Here is a 6215-nt window from a genome sequence, read left to right on the forward strand (position 1 = left end):
AGGCACACGCCACCATGCCCAGCTGAATTTTTGTATTTGTAGTAGAGACGGGGTTTCACCATGTTGACCAGGATGGTCTCGATCTCTTGACCTCGTGATCCACCCGCCTCGGCCTCCCAAAGTGCTGGGATTACAGGCGTGAGCCACCGCGCCCGGCCCTGAAATGACATTTCTATGAAATGGCAGCTTCGTCTTTTCGCCCATTGACTGGACGTGGGAAGGCTGGGGAAGAAGAGCAACGCCCAAGTTTCTTGTTTGGGCAACCAAGTCAATGTTGGTGCATTAGCCACAATGGTGACTACTGGGTCTGAGAGGAGAGGGAGTTCAGGTTGGACATGCTGAGTTTATGGTGCCCAAGAAACAGCCACTAGGGGCATCAAAGAAGCACAGGCTCCACATCTGAGCTGGAGTGCAGGGGGCTCAGCGGCTTTGAAACATAGAGGCAAGAGCTGGGGGCACTGGGACAATAATTAAAGCACTGGAGTGAACATACAGGGGAGGGGTGTGTGAGCAGGGGACTACTAACGGCAGGTCAGTCCCATTTTTTCTTAGGCCTTTTTACTATAGTGTGTTCCATAATTAAACCTTTGGTGAGTAAAATTTGGGGTTGAGGACAGAGAAACACTAACCCTGTGGCCACTCTGCCATGTAGGTACAAACAGAAGCAGAAAGGGCCTATTAAAAAAAAAAGGGCAAGATACATTTCATCATTTAATAAGCACTTACTGTGTGCTGGGCCTTGTGCAAAGCACTAAACATGAATTATCTCCTGGAACCATCCAAACAATCCTGGCACAAAAGTCCTATGACTACCATTCCACAGATGGGACACTGAGGCTGGGAGCAAACGTGTGGGGGAGCTCAGGGCTGTCATGTCACAGCCCACAGTCAGGCATTCTCTGGGCCAGATGGAGAATATTGAAGAACAATTATAATACATAAGAGCTGCTACTTAGTGAGAGATGGCGCTGGACTAGAAATACAATCTCAGCAAATCCTTACAACCCTTTGAGAGTGATCTTGTTATTATCCCATTTTGTAAATGAGGAACCTGAGGTTGTAGGAGGGGAAGTCAGCTAGACCAGTTCTGAATCTGGCCCGGGGGAGAAACCAAACCTACAGCCAGAGCCCACCTTCAGAGGGTATCCGGACCACTAGGAAAACGCTGAATAAATGGTACCATTTATTGAGCGTTATGTGCCAGCTGCTGTGCTAAGCACTTTACACATGGTATTCTCACTGCATCCTGAAAACAACTAGAGGAAGTGGTTGCTATTTAAATCCCCATTTTATAGACAGGGAAACCAAGGCACAGAAAGGTGAAGTCAGTTGCTCAAAGTCACACAGCTGGTAAACGACAGAGTTCAAATTTGAACCTGGGGTCTCTTTGCCTTCCAAACCAACGCTCTTAGCAAAATAATTTCGGTTAACAGCAGCTACCCTGCATTGGGTGCTAACTATGGACTCACCTCTTTACATGCACACGCTCAACTAATCCTCACCCTATGCAATCGATAACATCTTCACCTCATTTTTCGGGGACCTAACAATAACCCAAACACGTAGTAAGTGCCTCCTATGTGCCAAATGTTTTATTCCATTATCTCAACAGAATCTCCGCAAGACACTCTCCTACTCGTTTTACTGCAGGGGAAATTGAGGTTCGGCGCGGTTTCCCCAGATCGCAGCTCCCGAGTGGCACAGCCGGGACGCGAATCTACCACTCCCCGCCTCCAAGCTCTTCCCCACAGCGCCGGAGTGCACGCCTGGAAAGTTGAGCCATGCAGGCATGAGTCCGGCTGGGTCCGGAGGGCGCAAGTCCTGGCGCCGCCGCCCCCCACGGCCAGTACCCACACCCGGCCGTCCGCCCGCGCTGACCCTCGGGGTCCGGGTAGCCACCGATTCCCCGCCACCCTTGCGCGAGGCCGATCCCGCACCCGGAGCCACATACCTGGGCGTCCCGGCTGCCCGCCCCGCGGGCCTCAAGACCGCGGCGTCTGGCTCCGCGCCGCTCGCTGGAGACGCCGCCAGCTCCGGTGGCCCGAGTGACTTCCAGGCTGCCCACTTCCAAGCCGCTTCGCGCGAGGCCTCCTGGGAACTGTAGTTTCGCCCTAGCCGGCAGCGAACTGGAGAGCCTGGCGGGCGGGGACTGCCGGGAGCCGTAGGCGCACCGCCGCGCTGCCTCCTGGGAACGGTAGTCCACTGGTTGCCTCAGTGCAGCTCCAGTCTCCAGAGCACTTCCGCAGCCCGGAGGGGCGTGAGGGAGGGAGGTGTGTCTTCTGCAGACTCCAGCTCTAGAGCCACGCTCTTCACCCCGCTGGGGCGGTTTTTCCTTTCTCTCAGCCCCGTCTGCCTCCTCCCTTCATTCGGCGGAACCTCTCCCTCACTCTGCCAGGCTCAAGTCACTCACCCCTAGGACGCTAGCCTGAGAGAAGCGGGAGAAGTGGAGCAGTGCGCTAGACCCCCAATGGTGGGGACGGCGGAGGAGGGCGTCGATGCGCGCTCGCGCACGCGCGGTCGGCAGCAGACCCCGACCTAAATTGCCGCGGGACCCCGCGGAGAGGATTTTTTTTTTTCCTTTCGAGCGCGCGCGGGTTATCGCGCCGGGCGCGCGCCCATGCGCACGCGCGTTCAGACCCCTGGCCTCGGGGAGTCCACCGGCCGTGGGGTTGGGGGCCAACCGCTCCGTGGGCGGACTCCTCCCGCAGCATCTGCCAGGTAGCTTCTCAGTCGCTGCCCCTAGCTCTAAGAACTCCTGAGTGCACACGCCGTAACCGTCCCTTGTCGGGAGTCCTGTCGCAGGTAACAGGCGCACCCCATGCTTTGAGACAGAGATGCCCTGCCTCCCGCCCGTGTAGGGGGCTCGAGGGTGAGGGACCTCAGGTGGAGTCGCCTCTCCGCGGCCTAGGCGGCTCCAGAGCTCTGCCTTCGTCGGGAGCTACAAGACCCAGGGGGCTGCGTAGGGGCCTTGTTATCTTGCATTCTTTCGTTAATTGCACATTCCTGAGGGTAACTAGTGTTTGTAGAGTACCTACACCTTGGGAAATTTTGTTCAAATTTAAGACACCTGCTGACATAACCGAGCAGCGGACTCCCCCCACCTCCACACTCCTTTTATAATGTTCCTCGTTAAGAGTTACCGCGGGAATTGCCTAGAATTGCAAGGTCCTCTGGTCAAGAAGCCCTAGTCAATATCTTTCCACCTCAGCCTGCCTTCTAGGAAGATGTTCACTAACACTTGAAGCTGGGAAGCACATGTTTCTTCCTCAGAGAACACAGAGAGTCATTCATTTGCCCATTCATTCAACAAAAATGTATTAAGCTCTATTGCGTGTCAGGTTGGGTGATTATGGAGACACAGGAGAAATCCAGACAGACTGGAGTCCTACCTTCAGGGAGCTTTCAGTCCAGTAGGGATATCAGGCCACCATTAGACCATGACAATATAGAGCAATACTACCTAAGAGAAGAATACCTTGCACTTTGAGCCACCGAGGCAGAAGGATCACTTGAGGCCAGGAGTTCAAGTCTGGCCTGGATAACGCAGCAAGAAACCATCTCTTCTAAAAAACTTTAAAAAACTAGGTGTGGTGGCATGTGGCCATAGTTCAAGCTATTCAAGAGACTGAGTATCGCTTGAGCCAGGAATTTGAGGCTGCAGTGAATCATGATTGCACCACTGCACTCCAGCTTGGGCCACAGAGCAAAATCCTGTCTCAAAAAGAAGAAAAGTTTGTGTTTGTATGTGTAATGCAAGCCATATATGCAATTTTAAATTTTACATAAACAGGTAAAATTCATTTTATTTATCATCATTTATTTACCTTTTTTTTTTTTTTTTTTTTTTTTTGCCATGTTGCCCAGGCTGGTATTGAACTCCTGGCCTCAAGCCATCTTCCTACCTTAGCCTCCCAAAGTGCTGGGATTATAGGCATGAGCCACTTTGCCTAGCCATGAAATTAATTTTAATGCTTTATTTAAACTCAAATATATCCAAAATATTACTCCAAGTTAGGTTTAATGGAAAAATGTTTTCATTGTTTCAGTTCTACAATTTTTTTTTTTTTTTTTTGAGATGGAGTCCTGCTCTATTGTCAGGCTTGAGTGCAATGGTATGATCTCGGCTCACTGCAACCTCTGACTCCCTGGTTGAAGCAATTCTCCTGCCTCAGTCTCCCGAGTAGCTGGGATTACAGGCATGCGCCACCACACCCAGCTAATTTTTGTATTTTTAGTAGAGACGGGGTTTCACCATGTTGGCCAGGATGGTCTCAATCTCCTGACCTCATGATCTGTCTGCCTCAGCCTCCCAAAGTGCTGGAATTACAGGCATAATTCCAGCCTCAGTTCTACAATTTAATTAAAATCAAATAAAATTAAAACTTTATGAGGCACTAACAAAGATATTCATTTGTAGTACTAGCTCCAGTAGCAAAAGTTTGGAAACTACCCAATGTCCATTAATAGAAATTTAGATAAATAAACGATAGTTCAGCCACACAGTGGAGAGGTACCCTGCAGCTAGCAACTGTTGGGAAATAGTTGTATGTATTAATATGAATTAATCTCAAAGCTATATTAAGAGAAAAAAAGGTGAAGAACAGTGTATACAGTATACTATCACTTTTATAAGAAAAATACTTTTTTCCTAAAATACAGAGATAAAGATTTTAAAAAATATTTTTTACATATATGCTTGTGTATGTACAGAACACCTTTACAAATACACAAAGGCCAAGCACGTTGGCTCACACCTGTAATTGCAGCACTTTGGGAGGCTGAGGCAGGCAGATCGCTTGAGGTCAGGAGTTCGAAACCAGCCTGGCCAACATGGCAAAACCCCATCTCTGCTAAAAATACAAAAAATTAGCTGGATGGTGCTGGCGCATGCCTGTAATCCAGCTATTCAGGAGGCTGAGGCTTGAGAATCACTTTCACCCAGGAGGCAGAGGTTGCAGTGAGCCAAGATCATGCCACTGCACTCCAGCCTAGGCAACAGAGACTCTGTCTCAAAAAAACAAAACAAAAATAAAAAGCATACACACCCACAAAAGAAAGACACAACCAGAATTACCTCTGGGAAGGGGAAACAGGACCAGATAGTTAGGTGTGAAAAGGTGACTTTTTTCCCCTTATCTGCCCCGTAGTACATTTTCAATATTTTCCATGTCCATTTTCAAAAGATGTTTAATTACAGGAAGGATAATAGCTAAGTTATTAGAATAACTGTAAGAATTAAACAAAATAGACTGGGTGTGGTGGCTGATGCCTATAATCCCAACACTTTGGGAAGCTGAGGCAAGTGGATTCTATGAGTCCAGGAGTTTGAGACTAGCAACATGGTGAAACCTCATCTCTACAAAAAAAAGACAAAAATTAGCCAGGTGTGGTGGCACTAGCCTGTAGTCCCAGCTACTCAGAAGGCTAAGACAGGAGGATCACTTGAGCCAGAGAAGTCGAGGCTGCAGTGAGCCATGATGTGCCACTTCACTCCAGCCTGGGTGACAGAGTGAGGCCCTGTCTCCAAATAAATAAGAATTAATATATATGTGAAGTGCCAGGTTACTACTTTACAACCTAAGTAATCCCGGATACTGTCATTACTTCTCGGGGATCCAGAGTAACTCTTCCATCCAACAGGAACTAGCCCACCCTTTTAATGTATGTTTGTCAGCCTGGAAAATTACTTCTTCCCATTAAGAAAGTTAAATGTGTTCCAACCCCAGCCCTAACTATGCAGCCACCTGAAGGCCACAGTAGCACTCCCCAGCCCTGGGGACAAACTTGGACTCCTGATCACTAATGTCATTCAAAGAATCACGTAAGCCTACGTTGCCCCTCTGACTTTATAGTCAACTAATTAGGACCTTCTGATACCAGCTAGACTTTCTGCAACGCTGTCCCCCAAATGTGAGATCAGCTGCAAGGTTATTGAATCCATGTAGGGCCCTATCTCACAGTGTGGTGCACACATCACCTTCCTTTTGCGTGGTCAGTTCTCCTTGTTATATATCCTCAAAGCACTTTGTACTTAAAAACTGAATTTAATTGAGGCCGGGCGCGGTGGCTCACGCCTGTAATCCCAGCACTTTGGGAGGCCGAGGCGGGTGGATCACGAGGTCAAGAGATCGAGACCATCCTGGTCAACATGGTGAAACCCCGCCTCTACTAAAATTACAAAAAATTAGCTGGGCATGGTGGCGCGTGCCTGTAAT

At 49.2% G+C, this 6215-nt stretch overlaps 1 protein-coding gene across 5 annotated transcripts in view; it reads right to left on the reverse strand.

The window, feature by feature from the left end:
* SIPA1L3 (signal induced proliferation associated 1 like 3) overlaps nucleotides 1–2130 on the reverse strand; it is a 294007-nt gene extending 291877 nt beyond the window's left edge. For 4 of the 5 annotated variants that reach the window (XM_032248941.1, XM_032248942.1, XM_032248944.1 and 1 more), the window contains exon 1: nucleotides 1952–2129. The gene's annotated coding sequence lies outside the window, so the exon portion shown is untranslated. Of the gene's footprint in view, nucleotides 1–1951 lie in introns of all 5 variants that reach the window. The other variant, XM_032248947.1, reaches the window with a different exon arrangement.
* Nucleotides 2131–6215: the final 4085 nt, after the last annotated feature.

This window comes from Sapajus apella, unplaced genomic scaffold, assembly GCF_009761245.1.
Source record: "Sapajus apella isolate SASKATOON/1434 unplaced genomic scaffold, GSC_monkey_1.0 scaffold68, whole genome shotgun sequence".
Lineage (NCBI taxonomy): Eukaryota > Metazoa > Chordata > Mammalia > Primates > Cebidae > Sapajus > Sapajus apella.